Below are 25,237 nucleotides of genomic sequence, written 5' to 3' on the forward strand. Positions count from 1 at the left end.
GAGAAAAAAAGAATCGGCCATCATGCATTCATGAAAAATGTTATGTTTTACTATAAGGTATCAGAAACAGAAGCAAATCAAACTTTTAGACAGTTTGGAAATCACATCTGAATGAATTGATGTGTTTGGGGTACAGAATGAGGAACAGAATTGCCCATGATGAATTCCTAAAAATTTTTATGTTTTACATTAAGGTATCAGAAACATGCTTCAGAAACATAGAAACAAATCAAACTTTTAGACAGTTTGGAAATCACAACTGAATGAATTGATGCTATTTATCGGTTTTTAGTGGATTGGAGAGAAACATGCTACAGAAACATAGAGAAACAAATCAAACTTTTAGACAGTTTGGAAATCACATCTAAATTAATTGATATTTTTGGGGACTGAATGAGTGAAGTATATGGAAACAGTGCAAAAATCTTCCTTTATGAACAAAATTGACACGGCCAGAGGCAATTTTTTTCCAATATTTTCCATGCGAGACCGAACATGCATAATTTCCTGTTTATAAAAAAATAAAAGAGGTAATGTTGGACATGAAGCAATGATGTCTGAATATTCTCAGTTTGGTCCAAGCAATTATCTTAAAGGAAATGACATGTTGGAATTGTCTGTGATGAAGTAACTACCTTAGGAAATACTCTAGGCACTGACTATAAAGGCCCCAGTGAGAATTGAACTCACGACCCCTGGTTTACAAGACCAGTGCTCTAACCACTGCGCTATGAAGCCGACATATTGACTATGGCAACGACGTGGGTTTTATTCGAAATCACATAAGTCGTATCCTTCCATTAGCCTATAGTTGGTCTTACAAAGGAGAGGGAGGCATGACCAAATAACAGTTTAAAACCATAACTCCAGAACTAGCTGCGAATTTATTGGTTGATTTGCACAAAATTGAAAGAGCTGCTCTTACAAATGAGAAGCCTGAAAGTAAAACTGTAATTCTAGAACTGGCTGCTTATTTATCGGTAGATTGACAGAAAAATGAAATAGGTTTTTAGTGGATTGGAGAAAAAAAGAATCGGCCATCATGCATTCATGAAAAATTTTATGTTTTACTATAAGGTATCAGAAACATGCTTCAGAAACAGAAGCAAATCAAACTTTTAGACAGTTTGGAAATCACATCTGAATGAATTGATGTGTTTGGGGTACAGAATGAGGAACAGAATTGCCCATGATGAATTCCTAAAAAATGTTATGTTTTACATTAAGGTATCAGAAACATGCTTCAGAAACATAGAAACAAATCAAACTTTTAGACAGTTTGGAAATCACAACTGAATGAATTGATGCTATTTATCGGTTTTTAGTGGATTGGAGAGAAACAGTCATGTCAATCGGTAGATTGACAGAAAAATGAAATTGGTTTTTAGTAGATTGGAGAGAAACAGAGTTGTCCATCATGCATAGTTGGTCTTACAAAGGAGAGGGAGGCATGACCAAATAACAGTTTAAAACCATAACTCCAGAACTAGCTGGGAATTTATTGGTTGATTTGCACAAAATTGAACGAGCTGCTCTTACAAATGAGAAGCCTGAAAATAAAAGTGTAAAACTGTAATTCTAGAACTGGCTGCTTATTTATCGGTAGATTGACAGAAAAATGAAATAGGTTTTTAGTGGATTGGAGAAAAAAAGAATCGGCCATCATGCATTCATGAAAAATGTTATGTTTTACTATAAGGTATCAGAAACAGAAGCAAATCAAACTTTTAGACAGTTTGGAAATCACATCTGAATGAATTGATGTGTTTGGGGTACAGAATGAGGAACAGAATTGCCCATGATGAATTCCTAAAAAATTTTATGTTTTACATTAAGGTATCAGAAACATGCTTCAGAAACATAGAAACAAATCAAACTTTTAGACAGTTTGGAAATCACAACTGAATGAATTGATGCTATTTATCGGTTTTTAGTGGATTGGAGAGAAACATGCTACAGAAACATAGAGAAACAAATCAAACTTTTAGACAGTTTGGAAATCACATCTAAATTAATTGATATTTTTGGGGACTGAATGAGTGAAGTATATGGAAACAGTGCAAAAATCTTCCTTTATGAACAAAATTGACACGGCCAGAGGCAATTTTTTTCCAAAATTTTCCATGCGAGACCGAACATGCATAATTTCCTGTTTATAAAAAAATAAAAGAGGTAATGTTGGACATAAGCAATGGATTGAATGAAGCAATGATGTCTGAATATTCTCAGTTTGGTCCAAGCAATTATCTTAAAGGAAATGACATGTTGGAATTGTCTGTGATGAAGTAACTACCTTAGGAAATACTCTAGGCACTGACTATAAAGGCCCCAGTGAGAATTGAACTCACGACCCCTGGTTTACGAGACCAGTGCTCTAACCACTGAGATATGAAGCCGACATATTGACTATGGCAACGACGTGGGTTTTATTCGAAATCACATAAGTCGTATCCTTCCATTAGCCTATAGTTGGTCTTACAAAGGAGAGGGAGGCATGACCAAATAACAGTTTAAAACCATAACTCCAGAACTAGCTGGGAATTTATTGGTTGATTTGCACAAAATTGAACGAGCTGCTCTTACAAATGAGAAGCCTGAAAATAAAAGTGTAAAACTGTAATTCTAGAACTGGCTGCTTATTTATCGGTAGATTGACAGAAAAATGAAATAGGTTTTTAGTGGATTGGAGAAAAAAAGAATCGGCCATCATGCATTCATGAAAAATGTTATGTTTTACTATAAGGTATCAGAAACATGCTTCAGAAACAGAAGCAAATCAAACTTTTAGACAGTTTGGAAATCACATCTGAATGAATTGATGTGTTTGGGGTACAGAATGAGGAACAGAATTGCCCATGATGAATTCCTAAAAAATTTTATGTTTTACATTAAGGTATCAGAAACATGCTTCAGAAACATAGAAACAAATCAAACTTTTAGACAGTTTGGAAATCACAACTGAATGAATTGATGCTATTTATCGGTTTTTAGTGGATTGGAGAGAAACATGCTACAGAAACATAGAGAAACAAATCAAACTTTTAGACAGTTTGGAAATCACATCTAAATTAATTGATATTTTTGGGGACTGAATGAGTGAAGTATACGGAAACAGTGCAAAAATCTTCCTTTATGAACAAAATTGACACGGCCAGAGGCAATTTTTTTCCAAAATTTTCCATGCGAGACCGAACATGCATAATTTCCTGTTTATAAAAAAATAAAAGAGGTAATGTTGGACATAAGCAATGGATTGAATGAAGCAATGATGTCTGAATATTCTCAGTTTGGTCCAAGCAATTATCTTAAAGGAAATGACATGTTGGAATTGTCTGTGATGAAGTAACTACCTTAGGAAATACTCTAGGCACTGACTATAAAGGCCCCAGTGAGAATTGAACTCACGACCCCTGGTTTACGAGACCAGTGTTCTAACCACTGAGCTATGAAGCCGACATATTGACTACGGCAACGACGTGGGTTTTATTCGAAATCACATAAGTCGTATCCTTCCATTAGCCTATAGTTGGTCTTACAAAGGAGAGGGAGGCATGACCAAATAACAGTTTAAAACCATAACTCCAGAACTAGCTGCGAATTTAGTGGTTGATTTGCACAAAATTGAAAGAGCTGCTCTTACAAATGAGAAGCCTGAAAGTAAAACTGTAATTCTAGAACTGGCTGCTTATTTATCGGTAGATTGACAGAAAAATGAAATAGGTTTTTAGTGGATTGGAGAAAAAAAGAATCGGCCATCATGCATTCATGAAAAATTTTATGTTTTACTATAAGGTATCAGAAACATGCTTCAGAAACAGAAGCAAATCAAACTTTTAGACAGTTTGGAAATCACATCTGAATGAATTGATGTGTTTGGGGTACAGAATGAGGAACAGAATTGCCCATGATGAATTCCTAAAAAATGTTATGTTTTACATTAAGGTATCAGAAACATGCTTCAGAAACATAGAAACAAATCAAACTTTTAGACAGTTTGGAAATCACAACTGAATGAATTGATGCTATTTATCGGTTTTTAGTGGATTGGAGAGAAACAGTCATGTCAATCGGTAGATTGACAGAAAAATGAAATTGGTTTTTAGTAGATTGGAGAGAAACAGAGTTGTCCATCATGCATAGTTGGTCTTACAAAGGAGAGGGAGGCATGACCAAATAACAGTTTAAAACCATAACTCCAGAACTAGCTGGGAATTTATTGGTTGATTTGCACAAAATTGAACGAGCTGCTCTTACAAATGAGAAGCCTGAAAATAAAAGTGTAAAACTGTAATTCTAGAACTGGCTGCTTATTTATCGGTAGATTGACAGAAAAATGAAATTGGTTTTTAGTAGATTGGAGAGAAACAGAGTTGTCCATCATGCAGTCATGAAAAATGTTATGTTTTACATTAAGGTTTTAGAAACATGCTACAGAAACATAGAGAAACAAATCAAACTTTTAGACAGTTTGGAAATCACAACTGAATGAATTGATGCTATTTATCGGTTTTTAGTGGATTGGAGAGAAACAGTCATGTCAATCGGTAGATTGACAGAAAAATGAAATTGGTTTTTAGTAGATTGGAGAGAAACAGAGTTGTCCATCATGCAGTCATGAAAAATGTTATGTTTTACATTAAGGTTTTAGAAACATGCTACAGAAACATAGAGAAACAAATCAAACTTTTAGACAGTTTGGAAATCACATCTAAATTAATTGATATTTTTGGGGACTGAATGAGTGAAGTATACGGAAACAGTGCAAAAATCTTCCTTTATGAACAAAATTGACACGGCCAGAGGCAATTTTTTTCCAAAATTTTCCATGCGAGACCGAACATGCATAATTTCCTGTTTATAAAAAAATAAAAGAGGTAATGTTGGACATAAGCAATGGATTGAATGAAGCAATGATGTCTGAATATTCTCAGTTTGGTCCAAGCAATTATCTTAAAGGAAATGACATGTTGGAATTGTCTGTGATGAAGTAACTACCTTAGGAAATACTCTAGGCACTGACTATAAAGGCCCCAGTGAGAATTGAACTCACGACCCCTGGTTTACGAGACCAGTGCTCTAACCACTGAGCTATGAAGCCGACATATTGACTATGGCAACGACGTGGGTTTTATTCGAAATCACATAAGTCGTATCCTTCCATTAGCCTATAGTTGGTCTTACAATCTTACAAAGGAGAGGGAGGCATGACCAAATAACAGTTTAAAACCATAACTCCAGAACTAGCTGCGAATTTATTGGTTGATTTGCACAAAATTGAAAGAGCTGCTCTTACAAATGAGAAGCCTGAAAGTAAAACTGTAATTCTAGAACTGGCTGCTTATTTATCGGTAGATTGACAGAAAAATGAAATAGGTTTTTAGTGGATTGGAGAAAAAAAGAATCGGCCATCATGCATTCATGAAAAATTTTATGTTTTACTATAAGGTATCAGAAACATGCTTCAGAAACAGAAGCAAATCAAACTTTTAGACAGTTTGGAAATCACATCTGAATGAATTGATGTGTTTGGGGTACAGAATGAGGAACAGAATTGCCCATGATGAATTCCTAAAAAATGTTATGTTTTACATTAAGGTATCAGAAACATGCTTCAGAAACATAGAAACAAATCAAACTTTTAGACAGTTTGGAAATCACAACTGAATGAATTGATGCTATTTATCGATTTTTAGTGGATTGGAGAGAAACAGTCATGTCAATCGGTAGATTGACAGAAAAATGAAATTGGTTTTTAGTAGATTGGAGAGAAACAGAGTTGTCCATCATGCATAGTTGGTCTTACAAAGGAGAGGGAGGCATGACCAAATAACAGTTTAAAACCATAACTCCAGAACTAGCTGGGAATTTATTGGTTGATTTGCACAAAATTGAACGAGCTGCTCTTACAAATGAGAAGCCTGAAAATAAAAGTGTAAAACTGTAATTCTAGAACTGGCTGCTTATTTATCGGTAGATTGACAGAAAAATGAAATAGGTTTTTAGTGGATTGGAGAAAAAAAGAATCGGCCATCATGCATTCATGAAAAATGTTATGTTTTACTATAAGGTATCAGAAACATGCTTCAGAAACAGAAGCAAATCAAACTTTTAGACAGTTTGGAAATCACATCTGAATGAATTGATGTGTTTGGGGTACAGAATGAGGAACAGAATTGCCCATGATGAATTCCTAAAAAATGTTATGTTTTACATTAAGGTATCAGAAACATGCTTCAGAAACATAGAAACAAATCAAACTTTTAGACAGTTTGGAAATCACAACTGAATGAATTGATGCTATTTATCGGTTTTTAGTGGATTGGAGAGAAACAGTCATGTCAATCGGTAGATTGACAGAAAAATGAAATTGGTTTTTAGTAGATTGGAGAGAAACAGAGTTGTCCATCATGCAGTCATGAAAAATGTTATGTTTTACATTAAGGTTTTAGAAACATGCTACAGAAACATAGAGAAACAAATCAAACTTTTAGACAGTTTGGAAATCACATCTAAATTAATTGATATTTTTGGGGACTGAATGAGTGAAGTATATGGAAACAGTGCAAAAATCTTCCTTTATGAACAAAATTGACACGGCCAGAGGCAATTTTTTTCCAAAATTTTCCATGCGAGACCGAACATGCGTAATTTCCTGTTTATAAAAAAATAAAAGAGGTAATGTTGGACATAAGCAATGGATTGAATGAAGCAATGATGTCTGAATATTCTCAGTTTGGTCCAAGCAATTATCTTAAAGGAAATGACATGTTGGAATTGTCTGTGATGAAGTAACTACCTTAGGAAATACTCTAGGCACTGACTATAAAGGCCCCAGTGAGAATTGAACTCACGACCCCTGGTTTACAAGACCAGTGCTCTAACCACTGAGCTATGAAGCCGACATATTGACTATGGCAACGACGTGGGTTTTATTCGAAATCACATAAGTCGTATCCTTCCATTAGCCTATAGTTGGTCTTACAAAGGAGAGGGAGGCATGAACAAATAACAGTTTAAAACCATAACTCCAGAACTAGCTGCGAATTTATTGGTTGATTTGCACAAAATTGAAAGAGCTGCTCTTACAAATGAGAAGCCTGAAAGTAAAACTGTAATTCTAGAACTGGCTGCTTATTTATCGGTAGATTGACAGAAAAATGAAATAGGTTTTTAGTGGATTGGAGAAAAAAAGAATCGGCCATCATGCATTCATGAAAAATGTTATGTTTTACTATAAGGTATCAGAAACATGCTTCAGAAACAGAAGCAAATCAAACTTTTAGACAGTTTGGAAATCACATCTGAATGAATTGATGTGTTTGGGGTACAGAATGAGGAACAGAATTGCCCATGATGAATTCCTAAAAAATGTTATGTTTTACATTAAGGTATCAGAAACATGCTTCAGAAACATAGAAACAAATCAAACTTTTAGACAGTTTGGAAATCACAACTGAATGAATTGATGCTATTTATCGGTTTTTAGTGGATTGGAGAGAAACAGTCATGTCAATCGGTAGATTGACAGAAAAATGAAATTGGTTTTTAGTAGATTGGAGAGAAAAAGAGTTGTCCATCATGCATAGTTGGTCTTACAAAGGAGTGGGAGGCATGACCAAATAACAGTTTAAAACCATAACTCCAGAACTAGCTGTGAATTTATTGGTTGATTTGCACAAAATTGAACGAGCTGCTCTTACAAATGAGAAGCCTGAAAATAAAAGTGTAAAACTGTAATTCTAGAACTGGCTGCTTATTTATCGGTAGATTGACAGAAAAATGAAATAGGTTTTTAGTGGATTGGAGAAAAAAAGAATCGGCCATCATGCATTCATGAAAAATGTTATGTTTTACTATAAGGTATCAGAAACAGAAGCAAATCAAACTTTTAGACAGTTTGGAAATCACATCTGAATGAATTGATGTGTTTGGGGTACAGAATGAGGAACAGAATTGCCCATGATGAATTCCTAAAAAATGTTATGTTTTACATTAAGGTATCAGAAACATGCTTCAGAAACATAGAAACAAATCAAACTTTTAGACAGTTTGGAAATCACAACTGAATGAATTGATGCTATTTATCGGTTTTTAGTGGATTGGAGAGAAACAGTCATGTCAATCGGTAGATTGACAGAAAAATGAAATTGGTTTTTAGTAGATTGGAGAGAAACAGAGTTGTCCATCATGCAGTCATGAAAAATGTTATGTTTTACATTAAGGTTTTAGAAACATGCTACAGAAACATAGAGAAACAAATCAAACTTTTAGACAGTTTGGAAATCACATCTAAATTAATTGATATTTTTGGGGACTGAATGAGTGAAGTATATGGAAACAGTGCAAAAATCTTCCTTTATGAACAAAATTGACACGGCCAGAGGCAATTTTTTTCCAAAATTTTCCATGCGAGACCGAACATGCATAATTTCCTGTTTATAAAAAAATAAAAGAGGTAATGTTGGACATAAGCAATGGATTGAATGAAGCAATGATGTCTGAATATTCTATGTTTGGTCCAAGCAATTATCTTAAAGGAAATGACACGTTGGAATTGTCTGTGATGAAGTAACTACCTTAGGAAATACTCTAGGCACTGACTATAAAGGCCCCAGTGAGAATTAAACTCACGACCCCTGGTTTACAAGACCAGTGCTCTAACCACTGAGCTATGAAGCCAACATATTGACTATGGCAACGACGTGGGTTTTATTCGAAATCACATAAGTCGTATCCTTCCATTAGCCTATAGTTGGTCTTACAAAGGAGAGGGAGGCATGACCAAATAACAGTTTAAAACCATAACTCCAGAACTAGCTGCGAATTTATTGGTTGATTTGCACAAAATTGAAAGAGCTGCTCTTACAAATGAGAAGCCTGAAAGTAAAACTGTAATTCTAGAACTGGCTGCTTATTTATCGGTAGATTGACAGAAAAATGAAATAGGTTTTTAGTGGATTGGAGAAAAAAAGAATCGGCCATCATGCATTCATGAAAAATTTTATGTTTTACTATAAGGTATCAGAAACATGCTTCAGAAACAGAAGCAAATCAAACTTTTAGACAGTTTGGAAATCACATCTGAATGAATTGATGTGTTTGGGGTACAGAATGAGGAACAGAATTGCCCATGATGAATTCCTAAAAAATGTTATGTTTTACATTAAGGTATCAGAAACATGCTTCAGAAACATAGAAACAAATCAAACTTTTAGACAGTTTGGAAATCACAACTGAATGAATTGATGCTATTTATCGGTTTTTAGTGGATTGGAGAGAAACAGTCATGTCAATCGGTAGATTGACAGAAAAATGAAATTGGTTTTTAGTAGATTGGAGAGAAACAGAGTTGTCCATCATGCATAGTTGGTCTTACAAAGGAGAGGGAGGCATGACCAAATAACAGTTTAAAACCATAACTCCAGAACTAGCTGGGAATTTATTGGTTGATTTGCACAAAATTGAACGAGCTGCTCTTACAAATGAGAAGCTTGAAAATAAAAGTGTAAAACTGTAATTCTAGAACTGGCTGCTTATTTATCGGTAGATTGACAGAAAAATGAAATAGGTTTTTAGTGGATTGGAGAAAAAAAGAATCGGCCATCATGCATTCATGAAAAATGTTATGTTTTACTATAAGGTATCAGAAACATGCTTCAGAAACAGAAGCAAATCAAACTTTTAGACAGTTTGGAAATCACATCTGAATGAATTGATGTGTTTGGGGTACAGAATGAGGAACAGAATTGCCCATGATGAATTCCTAAAAAATGTTATGTTTTACATTAAGGTATCAGAAACATGCTTCAGAAACATAGAAACAAATCAAACTTTTAGACAGTTTGGAAATCACAACTGAATGAATTGATGCTATTTATCGGTTTTTAGTGGATTGGAGAGAAACAGTCATGTCAATCGGTAGATTGACAGAAAAATGAAATTGGTTTTTAGTAGATTGGAGAGAAACAGAGTTGTCCATCATGCAGTCATGAAAAATGTTATGTTTTACATTAAGGTTTTAGAAACATGCTACAGAAACATAGAGAAACAAATCAAACTTTTAGACAGTTTGGAAATCACATCTAAATTAATTGATATTTTTGGGGACTGAATGAGTGAAGTATACGGAAACAGTGCAAAAATCTTCCTTTATGAACAAAATTGACACGGCCAGAGGCAATTTTTTTCCAAAATTTTCCATGCGAGACCGAACATGCATAATTTCCTGTTTATAAAAAAATAAAAGAGGTAATGTTGGACATAAGCAATGGATTGAATGAAGCAATGATGTCTGAATATTCTCAGTTTGGTCCAAGCAATTATCTTAAAGGAAATGACATGTTGGAATTGTCTGTGATGAAGTAACTACCTTAGGAAATACTCTAGGCACTGACTATAAAGGCCCCAGTGAGAATTGAACTCACGACCCCTGGTTTACGAGACCAGTGCTCTAACCACTGAGCTATGAAGCCGACATATTGACTATGGCAACGACGTGGGTTTTATTCGAAATCACATAAGTCGTATCCTTCCATTAGCCTATAGTTGGTCTTACAAAGGAGAGGGAGGCATGACCAAATAACAGTTTAAAACCATAACTCCAGAACTAGCTGCGAATTTATTGGTTGATTTGCACAAAATTGAAAGAGCTGCTCTTACAAATGAGAAGCCTGAAAGTAAAACTGTAATTCTAGAACTGGCTGCTTATTTATCGGTAGATTGACAGAAAAATGAAATAGGTTTTTAGTGGATTGGAGAAAAAAAGAATCGGCCATCATGCATTCATGAAAAATTTTATGTTTTACTATAAGGTATCAGAAACATGCTTCAGAAACAGAAGCAAATCAAACTTTTAGACAGTTTGGAAATCACATCTGAATGAATTGATGTGTTTGGGGTACAGAATGAGGAACAGAATTGCCCATGATGAATTCCTAAAAAATGTTATGTTTTACATTAAGGTATCAGAAACATGCTTCAGAAACATAGAAACAAATCAAACTTTTAGACAGTTTGGAAATCACAACTGAATGAATTGATGCTATTTATCGGTTTTTAGTGGATTGGAGAGAAACAGTCATGTCAATCGGTAGATTGACAGAAAAATGAAATTGGTTTTTAGTAGATTGGAGAGAAACAGAGTTGTCCATCATGCATAGTTGGTCTTACAAAGGAGAGGGAGGCATGACCAAATAACAGTTTAAAACCATAACTCCAGAACTAGCTGGGAATTTATTGGTTGATTTGCACAAAATTGAACGAGCTGCTCTTACAAATGAGAAGCTTGAAAATAAAAGTGTAAAACTGTAATTCTAGAACTGGCTGCTTATTTATCGGTAGATTGACAGAAAAATGAAATAGGTTTTTAGTGGATTGGAGAAAAAAAGAATCGGCCATCATGCATTCATGAAAAATGTTATGTTTTACTATAAGGTATCAGAAACATGCTTCAGAAACAGAAGCAAATCAAACTTTTAGACAGTTTGGAAATCACATCTGAATGAATTGATGTGTTTGGGGTACAGAATGAGGAACAGAATTGCCCATGATGAATTCCTAAAAAATGTTATGTTTTACATTAAGGTATCAGAAACATGCTTCAGAAACATAGAAACAAATCAAACTTTTAGACAGTTTGGAAATCACAACTGAATGAATTGATGCTATTTATCGGTTTTTAGTGGATTGGAGAGAAACAGTCATGTCAATCGGTAGATTGACAGAAAAATGAAATTGGTTTTTAGTAGATTGGAGAGAAACAGAGTTGTCCATCATGCAGTCATGAAAAATGTTATGTTTTACATTAAGGTTTTAGAAACATGCTACAGAAACATAGAGAAACAAATCAAACTTTTAGACAGTTTGGAAATCACATCTAAATTAATTGATATTTTTGGGGACTGAATGAGTGAAGTATACGGAAACAGTGCAAAAATCTTCCTTTATGAACAAAATTGACACGGCCAGAGGCAATTTTTTTCCAAAATTTTCCATGCGAGACCGAACATGCATAATTTCCTGTTTATAAAAAAATAAAAGAGGTAATGTTGGACATAAGCAATGGATTGAATGAAGCAATGATGTCTGAATATTCTCAGTTTGGTCCAAGCAATTATCTTAAAGGAAATGACATGTTGGAATTGTCTGTGATGAAGTAACTACCTTAGGAAATACTCTAGGCACTGACTATAAAGGCCCCAGTGAGAATTGAACTCACGACCCCTGGTTTACAAGACCAGTGCTCTAACCACTGAGCTATGAAGCCGACATATTGACTATGGCAACGACGTGGGTTTTATTCGAAATCACATAAGTCGTATCCTTCCATTAGCCTATAGTTGGTCTTACAAAGGAGAGGGAGGCATGACCAAATAACAGTTTAAAACCATAACTCCAGAGCTAGCTGGGAATTTATTGGTTGATTTGCACAAAATTGAACGAGCTGCTCTTACAAATGAGAAGCCTGAAAATAAAAGTGTAAAACTGTAATTCTAGAACTGGCTGCTTATTTATCGGTAGATTGACAGAAAAATGAAATAGGTTTTTAGTGGATTGGAGAAAAAAAGAATCAGCCATCATGCATTCATGAAAAATGTTATGTTTTACTATAAGGTATCAGAAACATGCTTCAGAAACAGAAGCAAATCAAACTTTTAGACAGTTTGGAAATCACATCTGAATGAATTGATGTGTTTGGGGTACAGAATGAGGAACAGAATTGCCCATGATGAATTCCTAAAAAATGTTATGTTTTACATTAAGGTATCAGAAACATGCTTCAGAAACATAGAAACAAATCAAACTTTTAGACAGTTTGGAAATCACAACTGAATGAATTGATGCTATTTATCGGTTTTTAGTGGATTGGAGAGAAACAGTCATGTCAATCGGTAGATTGACAGAAAAATGAAATTGGTTTTTAGTAGATTGGAGAGAAACAGAGTTGTCCATCATGCATAGTTGGTCTTACAAAGGAGAGGGAGGCATGACCAAATAACAGTTTAAAACCATAACTCCAGAACTAGCTGGGAATTTATTGGTTGATTTGCACAAAATTGAACGAGCTGCTCTTACAAATGAGAAGCCTGAAAATAAAAGTGTAAAACTGTAATTCTAGAACTGGCTGCTTATTTATCGGTAGATTGACAGAAAAATGAAATAGGTTTTTAGTGGATTGGAGAAAAAAAGAATCGGCCATCATGCATTCATGAAAAATGTTATGTTTTACTATAAGGTATCAGAAACAGAAGCAAATCAAACTTTTAGACAGTTTGGAAATCACATCTGAATGAATTGATGTGTTTGGGGTACAGAATGAGGAACAGAATTGCCCATGATGAATTCCTAAAAAATGTTATGTTTTACATTAAGGTATCAGAAACATGCTTCAGAAACATAGAAACAAATCAAACTTTTAGACAGTTTGGAAATCACAACTGAATGAATTGATGCTATTTATCGGTTTTTAGTGGATTGGAGAGAAACAGTCATGTCAATCGGTAGATTGACAGAAAAATGAAATTGGTTTTTAGTAGATTGGAGAGAAACAGAGTTGTCCATCATGCAGTCATGAAAAATGTTATGTTTTACATTAAGGTTTTAGAAACATGCTACAGAAACATAGAGAAACAAATCAAACTTTTAGACAGTTTGGAAATCACATCTAAATTAATTGATATTTTTGGGGACTGAATGAGTGAAGTATATGGAAACAGTGCAAAAATCTTCCTTTATGAACAAAATTGACACGGCCAGAGGCAATTTTTTTCCAAAATTTTCCATGCGAGACCGAACATGCGTAATTTCCTGTTTATAAAAAAATAAAAGAGGTAATGTTGGACATAAGCAATGGATTGAATGAAGCAATGATGTCTGAATATTCTCAGTTTGGTCCAAGCAATTATCTTAAAGGAAATGACATGTTGGAATTGTCTGTGATGAAGTAACTACCTTAGGAAATAGGAAATACTCTAGGCACTGACTATAAAGGCCCCAGTGAGAATTGAACTCACGACCCCTGGTTTACAAGACCAGTGCTCTAACCACTGAGCTATGAAGCCGACATATTGACTATGGCAACGACGTGGGTTTTATTCGAAATCACATAAGTCGTATCCTTCCATTAGCCTATAGTTGGTCTTACAAAGGAGAGGGAGGCATGACCAAATAACAGTTTAAAACCATAACTCCAGAACTAGCTGCGAATTTATTGGTTGATTTGCACAAAATTGAAAGAGCTGCTCTTACAAATGAGAAGCCTGAAAGTAAAACTGTAATTCTAGAACTGGCTGCTTATTTATCGGTAGATTGACAGAAAAATGAAATAGGTTTTTAGTGGATTGGAGAAAAAAAGAATCGGCCATCATGCATTCATGAAAAATGTTATGTTTTACTATAAGGTATCAGAAACAGAAGCAAATCAAACTTTTAGACAGTTTGGAAATCACATCTGAATGAATTGATGTGTTTGGGGTACAGAATGAGGAACAGAATTGCCCATGATGAATTCCTAAAAAATGTTATGTTTTACATTAAGGTATCAGAAACATGCTTCAGAAACATAGAAACAAATCAAACTTTTAGACAGTTTGGAAATCACAACTGAATGAATTGATGCTATTTATCGGTTTTTAGTGGATTGGAGAGAAACAGTCATGTCAATCGGTAGATTGACAGAAAAATGAAATTGGTTTTTAGTAGATTGGAGAGAAACAGAGTTGTCCATCATGCAGTCATGAAAAATGTTATGTTTTACATTAAGGTTTTAGAAACATGCTACAGAAACATAGAGAAACAAATCAAACTTTTAGACAGTTTGGAAATCACATCTAAATTAATTGATATTTTTGGGGACTGAATGAGTGAAGTATATGGAAACAGTGCAAAAATCTTCCTTTATGAACAAAATTGACACGGCCAGAGGCAATTTTTTTCCAAAATTTTCCATGCGAGACCGAACATGCGTAATTTCCTGTTTATAAAAAAATAAAAGAGGTAATGTTGGACATAAGCAATGGATTGAATGAAGCAATGATGTCTGAATATTCTCAGTTTGGTCCAAGCAATTATCTTAAAGGAAATGACATGTTGGAATTGTCTGTGATGAAGTAACTACCTTAGGAAATACTCTAGGCACTGACTATAAAGGCCCCAGTGAGAATTGAACTCACGACCCCTGGTTTACAAGACCAGTGCTCTAACCACTGAGCTATGAAGCCGACATATTGACAATGGCAACGACGTGGGTTTTATTCGAAATCACATAAGTCGTATCCTTCCATTAGCCTATAGTTGGTCTTACAAAGGAGAGGGAGGCATGACCAAATAACAGTTTAAAACCATAACTCCAGAACTAGCTGCGAATTTATTGGTTGATTTGCACAAAATTGAAAGAGCTGCTCTTACAAATGAGAAGCCTGAAAGTAAAACTGTAATTCTAGAACTGGCTGCTTATTTATCGGTAGATTGACAGAAAAATGAAATAGGTTTTTAGTGGATTGGAGAAAAAAAGAATCGGCCATCATGCATTCATGAAAAATTTTATGTTTTACTATAAGGTATCAGAAACATGCTTCAGAAACAGAAGCAAATCAAACTTTTAGACAGTTTGGAAATCACATCTGAATGAATTGATGTGTTTGGGGTACAGAATGAGGAACAGAATTGCCCATGATGAATTCCTAAAAAATGTTATGTTTTACATTAAGGTATCAGAAACATGCTTCAGAAACATAGAAACAAATCAAACTTTTAGACAGTTTGGAAATCACAACTGAATGAATTGATGCTATTTATCGGTTTTTAGTGGATTGGAGAGAAACAGTCATGTCAATCGGTAGATTGACAGAAAAATGAAATTGGTTTTTAGTAGATTGGAGAGAAACAGAGTTGTCCATCATGCATAGTTGGTCTTACAAAGGAGAGGGAGGCATGACCAAATAACAGTTTAAAACCATAACTCTAGAACTAGCTGGGAATTTATTGGTTGATTTGCACAAAATTGAACGAGCTGCTCTTACAAATGAGAAGCCTGAAAATAAAAGTGTAAAACTGTAATTCTAGAACTGGCTGCTTATTTATCGGTAGATTGACAGAAAAATGAAATAGGTTTTTAGTGGATTGGAGAAAAAAAGAATCGGCCATCATGCATTCATGAAAAATGTTATGTTTTACTATAAGGTATCAGAAACAGAAGCAAATCAAACTTTTAGACAGTTTGGAAATCACATCTGAATGAATTGATGTGTTTGGGGTACAGCATGAGGAACAGAAATGCCCATGATGAATTCCTAAAAAATGTTATGTTTTACATTAAGGTATCAGAAACATGCTTCAGAAACATAGAAACAAATCAAACTTTTAGACAGTTTGGAAATCACAACTGAATGAATTGATGCTATTTATCGGTTTTTAGTGGATTGGAGAGAAACAGTCATGTCAATCGGTAGATTGACAGAAAAATGAAATTGGTTTTTAGTAGATTGGAGAGAAACAGAGTTGTCCATCATGCAGTCATGAAAAATGTTATGTTTTACATTAAGGTTTTAGAAACATGCTACAGAAACATAGAGAAACAAATCAAACTTTTAGACAGTTTGGAAATCACATCTAAATTAATTGATATTTTTGGGGACTGAATGAGTGAAGTATATGGAAACAGTGCAAAAATCTTCCTTTATGAACAAAATTGACACGGCCAGAGGCAATTTTTTTCCAAAATTTTCCATGCGAGACCGAACATGCGTAATTTCCTGTTTATAAAAAAATAAAAGAGGTAATGTTGGACATAAGCAATGGATTGAATGAAGCAATGATGTCTGAATATTCTCAGTTTGGTCCAAGCAATTATCTTAAAGGAAATGACACGTTGGAATTGTCTGTGATCAAGTAACTACCTTAGGAAATACTCTAGGCACTGACTATAAAGGCCCCAGTGAGAATTGAACTCACGACCCCTGGTTTACAAGACCAGTGCTCTAACCACTGAGCTATGAAGCCGACATATTGACTATGGCAACGACGTGGGTTTTATTCGAAATCACATAAGTCGTATCCTTCCATTAGCCTATAGTTGGTCTTACAAAGGAGAGGGAGGCATGACCAAATAACAGTTTAAAACCATAACTCCAGAACTAGCTGCGAATTTATTGGTTGATTTGCACAAAATTGAAAGAGCTGCTCTTACAAATGAGAAGCCTGAAAGTAAAACTGTAATTCTAGAACTGGCTGCTTATTTATCGGTAGATTGACAGAAAAATGAAATAGGTTTTTAGTGGATTGGAGAAAAAAAGAATCGGCCATCATGCATTCATGAAAAATGTTATGTTTTACTATAAGGTATCAGAAACATGCTTCAGAAACAGAAGCAAATCAAACTTTTAGACAGTTTGGAAATCACATCTGAATGAATTGATGTGTTTGGGGTACAGAATGAGGAACAGAATTGCCCATGATGAATTCCTAAAAAATGTTATGTTTTACATTAAGGTATCAGAAACATGCTTCAGAAACATAGAAACAAATCAAACTTTTAGACAGTTTGGAAATCACAACTGAATGAATTGATGCTATTTATCGGTTTTTAGTGGATTGGAGAGAAACAGTCATGTCAATCGGTAGATTGACAGAAAAATGAAATTGGTTTTTAGTAGATTGGAGAGAAACAGAGTTGTCCATCATGCATAGTTGGTCTTACAAAGGAGAGGGAGGCATGACCAAATAACAGTTTAAAACCATAACTCCAGAACTAGCTGGGAATTTATTGGTTGATTTGCACAAAATTGAACGAGCTGCTCTTACAAATGAGAAGCCTGAAAATAAAAGTGTAAAACTGTAATTCTAGAACTGGCTGCTTATTTATCGGTAGATTGACAGAAAAATGAAATAGGTTTTTAGTGGATTGGAGAAAAAAAGAATCGGCCATCATGCATTCATGAAAAATGTTATGTTTTACTATAAGGTATCAGAAACAGAAGCAAATCAAACTTTTAGACAGTTTGGAAATCACATCTGAATGAATTGATGTGTTTGGGGTACAGAATGAGGAACAGAATTGCCCATGATGAATTCCTAAAAAATGTTATGTTTTACATTAAGGTATCAGAAACATGCTTCAGAAACATAGAAACAAATCAAACTTTTAGACAGTTTGGAAATCACAACTGAATGAATTGATGCTATTTATCGGTTTTTAGTGGATTGGAGAGAAACAGTCATGTCAATCGGTAGATTGACAGAAAAATGAAATTGGTTTTTAGTAGATTGGAGAGAAACAGAGTTGTCCATCATGCAGTCATGAAAAATGTTATGTTTTACATTAAGGTTTTAGAAACATGCTACAGAAACATAGAGAAACAAATCAAACTTTTAGACAGTTTGGAAATCACATCTAAATTAATTGATATTTTTGGGGACTGAATGAGTGAAGTATATGGAAACAGTGCAAAAATCTTCCTTTATGAACAAAATTGACACGGCCAGAGGCAATTTTTTTCCAAAATTTTCCATGCGAGACCGAACATGCATAATTTCCTGTTTATAAAAAAATAAAAGAGGTAATGTTGGACATAAGCAATGGATTGAATGAAGCAATGATGTCTGAATATTCTCAGTTTGGTCCAAGCAATTATCTTAAAGGAAATGACACGTTGGAATTGTCTGTGATGAAGTAACTACCTTAGGAAATACTCTAGGCACTGACTATAAAGGCCCCAGTGAGAATTGAACTCACGACCCCTGGTTTACAAGACCAGTGCTCTAACCACTGAGCTATGAAGCCGACATATTGACTATGGCAACGACGTGGGTTTTATTCGAAATCACATAAGTCGTATCCTTCCATTAGCCTATAGTTGGTCTTACAAAGGAGAGGGAGGCATGACCAAATAACAGTTTAAAACCATAACTCCAGAACTAGCTGCGAATTTATTGGTTGATTTGCACAAAATTGAAAGAGCTGCTCTTACAAATGAGAAGCCTGAAAGTAAAACTGTAATTCTAGAACTGGCTGCTTATTTATCGGTAGATTGACAGAAAAATGAAATAGGTTTTTAGTGGATTGGAGAAAAAAAGAATCGGCCATCATGCATTCATGAAAAATTTTATGTTTTACTATAAGGTATCAGAAACATGCTTCAGAAACAGAAGCAAATCAAACTTTTAGACAGTTTGGAAATCACATCTGAATGAATTGATGTGTTTGGGGTACAGAATGAGGAACAGAATTGCCCATGATGAATTCCTAAAAAATGTTATGTTTTACATTAAGGTATCAGAAACATGCTTCAGAAAAATAGAAACAAATCAAACTTTTAGACAGTTTGGAAATCACAACTGAATGAATTGATGCTATTTATCGGTTTTTAGTGGATTGGAGAGAAACAGTCATGTCAATCGGTAGATTGACAGAAAAATGAAATTGGTTTTTAGTAGATTGGAGAGAAACAGAGTTGTCCATCATGCAGTCATGAAAAATGTTATGTTTTACATTAAGGTTTTAGAAACATGCTACAGAAACATAGAGAAACAAATCAAACTTTTAAACAGTTTGGAAATCACATCTAAATTAATTGATATTTTTGGGGACTGAATGAGTGAAGTATACGGAAACAGTGCAAAAATCTTCCTTTATGAACAAAATTGACACGGCCAGAGGCAATTTTTTTCCAAAATTTTCCATGCGAGACCGAACATGCATAATTTCCTGTTTATAAAAAAATAAAAGAGGTAATGTTGGACATAAGCAATGGATTGAATGAAGCAATGATGTCTGAATATTCTCAGTTTGGTCCAAGCAATTATCTTAAAGGAAATGACATGTTGGAATTGTCTGTGATGAAGTAACTACCTTAGGAAATACTCTAGGCACTGACTATAAAGGCCCCAGTGAGAGTTGAACTCAAGACCCCTGGTTTACGAGACCAGTGCTCTAACCACTGAGCTATGAAGCCGACATATTGACTACGGCAACGACGTGGGTTTTATTCGAAATCACATAAGTCATATCCTTCCATTAGCCTATAGTTGGTCTTACAAAGGAGAGGGAGGCATGACCAAATAACAGTTTAAAACCATAACTCCAGAGCTAGCTGGGAATTTATTGGTTGATTTGCACAAAATTGAACGAGCTGCTCTTACAAATGAGAAGCCTGAAAATAAAAGTGTAAAACTGTAATTCTAGAACTGGCTGCTTATTTATCGGTAGATTGACAGAAAAATGAAATAGGTTTTTAGTGGATTGGAGAAAAAAAGAATCGGCCATCATGCATTCATGAAAAATGTTATGTTTTACTATAAGGTATCAGAAACATGCTTCAGAAACAGAAGCAAATCAAACTTTTAGACAGTTTGGAAATCACATCTGAATGAATTGATGTGTTTGGGGTACAGAATGAGGAACAGAATTGCCCATGATGAATTCCTAAAAAATGTTATGTTTTACATTAAGGTATCAGAAACATGCTTCAGAAACATAGAAACAAATCAAACTTTTAGACAGTTTGGAAATCACAACTGAATGAATTGATGCTATTTATCGGTTTTTAGTGGATTGGAGAGAAACAGTAATGTCAATCGGTAGATTGACAGAAAAATGAAATTGGTTTTTAGTAGATTGGAGAGAAACAGAGTTGTCCATCATGCAGTCATGAAAAATGTTATGTTTTACATTAAGGTTTTAGAAACATGCTACAGAAACATAGAGAAACAAATCAAACTTTTAGACAGTTTGGAAATCACATCTAAATTAATTGATATTTTTGGGGACTGAATGAGTGAAGTATATGGAAACAGTGCAAAAATCTTCCTTTATGAACAAAATTGACACGGCCAGAGGCAATTTTTTTCCAAAATTTTCCATGCGAGACCGAACATGCGTAATTTCCTGTTTATAAAAAAATAAAAGAGGTAATGTTGGACATAAGCAATGGATTGAATGAAGCAATGACGTCTGAATATTCTCAGTTTGGTCCAAGCAATTATCTTAAAGGAAATGACATGTTGGAATTGTCTGTGATGAAGTAACTACCTTAGGAAATACTCTAGGCACTGACTATAAAGGCCCCAGTGAGAATTGAACTCACGACCCCTGGTTTACAAGACCAGTGCTCTAACCACTGAGCTATGAAGCCGACATATTGACTATGGCAACGACGTGGGTTTTATTCGAAATCACATAAGTCGTATCCTTCCATTAGCCTATAGTTGGTCTTACAAAGGAGAGGGAGGCATGACCAAATAACAGTTTAAAACCATAACTCCAGAACTAGCTGCGAATTTATTGGTTGATTTGCACAAAATTGAAAGAGCTGCTCTTACAAATGAGAAGCCTGAAAGTAAAACTGTAATTCTAGAACTGGCTGCTTATTTATCGGTAGATTGACAGAAAAATGAAATAGGTTTTTAGTGGATTGGAGAAAAAAAGAATCGGCCATCATGCATTCATGAAAAATTTTATGTTTTACTATAAGGTATCAGAAACATGCTTCAGAAACAGAAGCAAATCAAACTTTTAGACAGTTTGGAAATCACATCTGAATGAATTGATGTGTTTGGGGTACAGAATGAGGAACAGAATTGCCCATGATGAATTCCTAAAAAATGTTATGTTTTACATTAAGGTATCAGAAACATGCTTCAGAAACATAGAAACAAATCAAACTTTTCGACAGTTTGGAAATCACAACTGAATGAATTGATGCTATTTATCGGTTTTTAGTGGATTGGAGAGAAACAGTCATGTCAATCGGTAGATTGACAGAAAAATGAAATTGGTTTTTAGTAGATTGGAGAGAAACAGAGTTGTCCATCATGCAGTCATGAAAAATGTTATGTTTTACATTAAGGTTTTAGAAACATGCTACAGAAACATAGAGAAACATATCAAACTTTTAGACAGTTTGGAAATCACATCTAAATGAATTGATATTTTTGGGGACTGAATGAGTGAAGTATACGGAAACAGTGCAAAAATCTTCCTTTATGAACAAAATTGACACGGCCAGAGGCAATTTTTTTCCAAAATTTTCCATGCGAGACCGAACATGCATAATTTCCTGTTTATAAAAAAATAAAAGAGGTAATGTTGGACATAAGCAATGGATTGAATGAAGCAATGATGTCTGAATATTCTCAGTTTGGTCCAAGCAATTATCTTAAAGGAAATGACATGTTGGAATTGTCTGTGTTGAAGTAACTACCTTAGGAAATACTCTAGGCACTGACTATAAAGGCCCCAGTGAGAATTGAACTCACGACCCCTGGTTTACGAGACCAGTGCTCTAACCACTGAGGTATGAAGCCGACATATTGACTATGGCAACGACGTGGGTTTTATTCGAAATCACATAAGTCGTATCCTTCCATTAGCCTATAGTTGGTCTTACAAAGGAGAGGGAGGCATGACCAAATAACAGTTTAAAACCATAACTCCAGAACTAGCTGGGAATTTATTGGTTGATTTGCACAAAATTGAACGAGCTGCTCTTACAAATGAGAAGCCTGAAAATAAAAGTGTAAAACTGTAATTCTAGAACTGGCTGCTTATTTATCGGTAGATTGACAGAAAAATGAAATAGGTTTTTAGTGGATTGGAGAAAAAAAGAATCGGCCATCATGCATTCATGAAAAATGTTATGTTTTACTATAAGGTATCAGAAACATGCTTCAGAAACAGAAGCAAATCAAACTTTTAGACAGTTTGGAAATCACATCTGAATGAATTGATGTGTTTGGGGTACAGAATGAGGAACAGAATTGCCCATGATGAATTCCTAAAAAATGTTATGTTTTACATTAAGGTATCAGAAACATGCTTCAGAAAAATAGAAACAAATCAAACTTTTAGACAGTTTGGAAATCACAACTGAATGAATTGATGCTATTTATCGGTTTTTAGTGGATTGGAGAGAAACAGTCATGTCAATCGGTAGATTGACAGAAAAATGAAATTGGTTTTTAGTAGATTGGAGAGAAACAGAGTTGTCCATCATGCAGTCATGAAAAATGTTATGTTTTACATTAAGGTTTTAGAAACATGCTACAGAAACATAGAGAAACAAATCAAACTTTTAAACAGTTTGGAAATCACATCTAAATTAATTGATATTTTTGGGGACTGAATGAGTGAAGTATACGGAAACAGTGCAAAAATCTTCCTTTATGAACAAAATTGACACGGCCAGAGGCAATTTTTTTCCAAAATTTTCCATGCGAGACCGAACATTCATAATTTCCTGTTTATAAAAAAATAAAAGAGGTAATGTTGGACATAAGCAATGGATTGAATGAAGCAATGATGTCTGAATATTCTCAGTTTGGTCCAAGCAATTATCTTAAAGGAAATGACATGTTGGAATTGTCTGTGATGAAGTAACTACCTTAGGAAATACTCTAGGCACTGACTATAAAGGCCCCAGTGAGAGTTGAACTCACGACCCCTGGTTTACGAGACCAGTGCTCTAACCACTGAGCTATGAAGCCGACATATTGACTACGGCAACGACGTGGGTTTTATTCGAAATCACATAAGTCATATCCTTCCATTAGCCTATAGTTGGTCTTACAAAGGAGAGGGAGGCATGACCAAATAACAGTTTAAAACCATAACTCCAGAACTAGCTGGGAATTTATTGGTTGATTTGCACAAAATTGAACGAGCTGCTCTTACAAATGAGAAGCCTGAAAATAAAAGTGTAAAACTGTAATTCTAGAACTGGCTGCTTATTTATCGGTAGATTGACAGAAAAATGAAATAGGTTTTTAGTGGATTGGAGAAAAAAAGAATCGGCCATCATGCATTCATGAAAAATGTTATGTTTTACTATAAGGTATCAGAAACATGCTTCAGAAACAGAAGCAAATCAAACTTTTAGACAGTTTGGAAATCACATCTGAATGAATTGATGTGTTTGGGGTACAGAATGAGGAACAGAATTGCCCATGATGAATTCCTAAAAAATGTTATGTTTTACATTAAGGTATCAGAAACATGCTTCAGAAAAATAGAAACAAATCAAACTTTTAGACAGTTTGGAAATCACAACTGAATGAATTGATGCTATTTATCGGTTTTTAGTGGATTGGAGAGAAACAGTCATGTCAATCGGTAGATTGACAGAAAAATGAAATTGGTTTTTAGTAGATTGGAGAGAAACAGAGTTGTCCATCATGCAGTCATGAAAAATGTTATGTTTTACATTAAGGTTTTAGAAACATGCTACAGAAACATAGAGAAACAAATCAAACTTTTAAACAGTTTGGAAATCACATCTAAATTAATTGATATTTTTGGGGACTGAATGAGTGAAGTATACGGAAACAGTGCAAAAATCTTCCTTTATGAACAAAATTGACACGGCCAGAGGCAATTTTTTTCCAAAATTTTCCATGCGAGACCGAACATGCATAATTTCCTGTTTATAAAAAAATAAAAGAGGTAATGTTGGACATAAGCAATGGATTGAATGAAGCAATGATGTCTGAATATTCTCAGTTTGGTCCAAGCAATTATCTTAAAGGAAATGACATGTTGGAATTGTCTGTGATGAAGTAACTACCTTAGGAAATACTCTAGGCACTGACTATAAAGGCCCCAGTGAGAGTTGAACTCACGACCCCTGGTTTACGAGACCAGTGCTCTAACCACTGAGCTATGAAGCCTACATATTGACTACGGCAACGACGTGGGTTTTATTCGAAATCACATAAGTCATATCCTTCCATTAGCCTATAGTTGGTCTTACAAAGGAGAGGGAGGCATGACCAAATAACAGTTTAAAACCATAACTCCAGAACTAGCTGGGAATTTATTGGTTGATTTGCACAAAATTGAACGAGCTGCTCTTACAAATGAGAAGCCTGAAAATAAAAGTGTAAAACTGTAATTCTAGAACTGGCTGCTTATTTATCGGTAGATTGACAGAAAAATGAAATAGGTTTTTAGTGGATTGGAGAAAAAAAGAATCGGCCATCATGCATTCATGAAAAATGTTATGTTTTACTATAAGGTATCAGAAACATGCTTCAGAAACAGAAGCAAATCAAACTTTTAGACAGTTTGGAAATCACATCTGAATGAATTGATGTGTTTGGGGTACAGAATGAGGAACAGAATTGCCCATGATGAATTCCTAAAAAATGTTATGTTTTACATTAAGGTATCAGAAACATGCTTCAGAAAAATAGAAACAAATCAAACTTTTAGACAGTTTGGAAATCACAACTGAATGAATTGATGCTA

At 34.6% G+C, this 25,237-nt stretch overlaps 17 non-coding genes across 17 annotated transcripts; all 17 read right to left on the reverse strand.

Moving 5' to 3' along the window:
* Positions 1-665: 665 nt before the first annotated feature.
* On the reverse strand, positions 666-738 carry TRNAT-UGU (transfer RNA threonine (anticodon UGU)). Its single transcript has one exon. It is a non-coding gene; the product is annotated as a tRNA-Thr (tRNA).
* Positions 739-2,323: 1,585 nt separating this feature from the next.
* TRNAT-CGU (transfer RNA threonine (anticodon CGU)) lies at positions 2,324-2,396 on the reverse strand. Its single transcript has one exon. It is a non-coding gene; the product is annotated as a tRNA-Thr (tRNA).
* A 984-nt stretch (positions 2,397-3,380) lies between these two features.
* TRNAT-CGU (transfer RNA threonine (anticodon CGU)) lies at positions 3,381-3,453 on the reverse strand. The gene has a single exon. It is a non-coding gene; the product is annotated as a tRNA-Thr (tRNA).
* A 1,572-nt stretch (positions 3,454-5,025) lies between these two features.
* On the reverse strand, positions 5,026-5,098 carry TRNAT-CGU (transfer RNA threonine (anticodon CGU)). The gene has a single exon. It is a non-coding gene; the product is annotated as a tRNA-Thr (tRNA).
* A 1,728-nt stretch (positions 5,099-6,826) lies between these two features.
* TRNAT-UGU (transfer RNA threonine (anticodon UGU)) lies at positions 6,827-6,899 on the reverse strand. Its single transcript has one exon. It is a non-coding gene; the product is annotated as a tRNA-Thr (tRNA).
* Positions 6,900-8,606: 1,707 nt separating this feature from the next.
* TRNAT-UGU (transfer RNA threonine (anticodon UGU)) lies at positions 8,607-8,679 on the reverse strand. The gene has a single exon. It is a non-coding gene; the product is annotated as a tRNA-Thr (tRNA).
* Positions 8,680-10,399: 1,720 nt separating this feature from the next.
* On the reverse strand, positions 10,400-10,472 carry TRNAT-CGU (transfer RNA threonine (anticodon CGU)). Its single transcript has one exon. It is a non-coding gene; the product is annotated as a tRNA-Thr (tRNA).
* A 1,720-nt stretch (positions 10,473-12,192) lies between these two features.
* Positions 12,193-12,265, reverse strand: TRNAT-UGU (transfer RNA threonine (anticodon UGU)). The gene has a single exon. It is a non-coding gene; the product is annotated as a tRNA-Thr (tRNA).
* A 1,722-nt stretch (positions 12,266-13,987) lies between these two features.
* TRNAT-UGU (transfer RNA threonine (anticodon UGU)) lies at positions 13,988-14,060 on the reverse strand. The gene has a single exon. It is a non-coding gene; the product is annotated as a tRNA-Thr (tRNA).
* A 1,085-nt stretch (positions 14,061-15,145) lies between these two features.
* On the reverse strand, positions 15,146-15,218 carry TRNAT-UGU (transfer RNA threonine (anticodon UGU)). The gene has a single exon. It is a non-coding gene; the product is annotated as a tRNA-Thr (tRNA).
* A 1,707-nt stretch (positions 15,219-16,925) lies between these two features.
* Positions 16,926-16,998, reverse strand: TRNAT-UGU (transfer RNA threonine (anticodon UGU)). The gene has a single exon. It is a non-coding gene; the product is annotated as a tRNA-Thr (tRNA).
* Positions 16,999-18,705: 1,707 nt separating this feature from the next.
* Positions 18,706-18,778, reverse strand: TRNAT-UGU (transfer RNA threonine (anticodon UGU)). The gene has a single exon. It is a non-coding gene; the product is annotated as a tRNA-Thr (tRNA).
* A 1,098-nt stretch (positions 18,779-19,876) lies between these two features.
* Positions 19,877-19,949, reverse strand: TRNAT-CGU (transfer RNA threonine (anticodon CGU)). Its single transcript has one exon. It is a non-coding gene; the product is annotated as a tRNA-Thr (tRNA).
* A 1,106-nt stretch (positions 19,950-21,055) lies between these two features.
* On the reverse strand, positions 21,056-21,128 carry TRNAT-UGU (transfer RNA threonine (anticodon UGU)). The gene has a single exon. It is a non-coding gene; the product is annotated as a tRNA-Thr (tRNA).
* A 1,098-nt stretch (positions 21,129-22,226) lies between these two features.
* TRNAT-CGU (transfer RNA threonine (anticodon CGU)) lies at positions 22,227-22,299 on the reverse strand. The gene has a single exon. It is a non-coding gene; the product is annotated as a tRNA-Thr (tRNA).
* Positions 22,300-23,405: 1,106 nt separating this feature from the next.
* On the reverse strand, positions 23,406-23,478 carry TRNAT-CGU (transfer RNA threonine (anticodon CGU)). The gene has a single exon. It is a non-coding gene; the product is annotated as a tRNA-Thr (tRNA).
* A 1,106-nt stretch (positions 23,479-24,584) lies between these two features.
* TRNAT-CGU (transfer RNA threonine (anticodon CGU)) lies at positions 24,585-24,657 on the reverse strand. Its single transcript has one exon. It is a non-coding gene; the product is annotated as a tRNA-Thr (tRNA).
* Positions 24,658-25,237: the final 580 nt, after the last annotated feature.

This window comes from Rhinoderma darwinii, chromosome 1, assembly GCF_050947455.1.
Source record: "Rhinoderma darwinii isolate aRhiDar2 chromosome 1, aRhiDar2.hap1, whole genome shotgun sequence".
NCBI classification, from domain to species: domain Eukaryota; kingdom Metazoa; phylum Chordata; class Amphibia; order Anura; family Rhinodermatidae; genus Rhinoderma; species Rhinoderma darwinii.